This window comes from Vespula pensylvanica, chromosome 11, assembly GCF_014466175.1.
Source record: "Vespula pensylvanica isolate Volc-1 chromosome 11, ASM1446617v1, whole genome shotgun sequence".
Lineage (NCBI taxonomy): Eukaryota > Metazoa > Arthropoda > Insecta > Hymenoptera > Vespidae > Vespula > Vespula pensylvanica.
Genome location: NC_057695.1, coordinates 5,233,439 through 5,234,428, shown reverse-complemented (window position 1 = coordinate 5,234,428; position 990 = coordinate 5,233,439).

Here is a 990-nt window from a genome sequence, read left to right as displayed (position 1 = left end):
GACCTACCGGCAGTAGACGTTGATCCTTCAAACAACGAACATCTTCTTGATTCCGGCACACGAAAAACGATGCACTAACACTGATTATAATTCGACGCTCTACTGTTCTATCTCGTGATATTCTTGAAAATCTGAAAAATGTAAAATCTGAATTAATCCAGGATACAATTAAAAGTGTATGTAAAATGTATATGAAAAAAGGAGAAGATTAGAAGAGTGTATGTGTATATATAATGTGTAAAAAGTGTGTGTGTGCTTGTGTATGAATATATATGAAAATTGAATATAATACGAGATATCGATCAATCATAATTATAAACGTAAAATTGTTGATCAGAGCATCATTAAAAAGCGAGAGAAGTATCAATATTGTGAAAATCAACTGGAAAAGTGAACAAAAATTCAACGCAATAGCTCTCCGGAAGATCAACGAAAGGCTGATTTTATTTTCGTGAATATCTTTTAAGTATATGCGTTAACGCCATAATATCTCGACTTGTGAACTAAAAATTGTGTGTCTAACTATCGATTGGTGTATAATAATCAGGTGTACGTTAGAAAAATTCTACTAATTACCTATAATTAACGAGAGGGACGGGGCGACGTGTTTGCTTGATACGAACTGAAGCAGCAATTGCGTCATTTACAACGTGAACTTGTTAGTGAAACTAGAAGCGGCACATGCATCTACGTCATTTTAGAAATATAACACACTAATAAATATATCATTGTTTCTTAATATTTTATTGAAAAAATAGCACAGAATATAATATTCAATCGCAAAAAAATCATTGAGAATGGTTATCAAACATCTTCGTGTTTTCTATCAACTCATAAATTCCCGCCAAATGCGTAGATTCCCGCGTAATGTACCAACCTATGTTTCTTCTCTCTCCTACTTCGGGAGTCAAGAAACGACTAGGTAATAAATCGAATTAATCAATGAATTTAACTTTCTATGATTAATATCTCTTGTAAATGTTCGGAAAG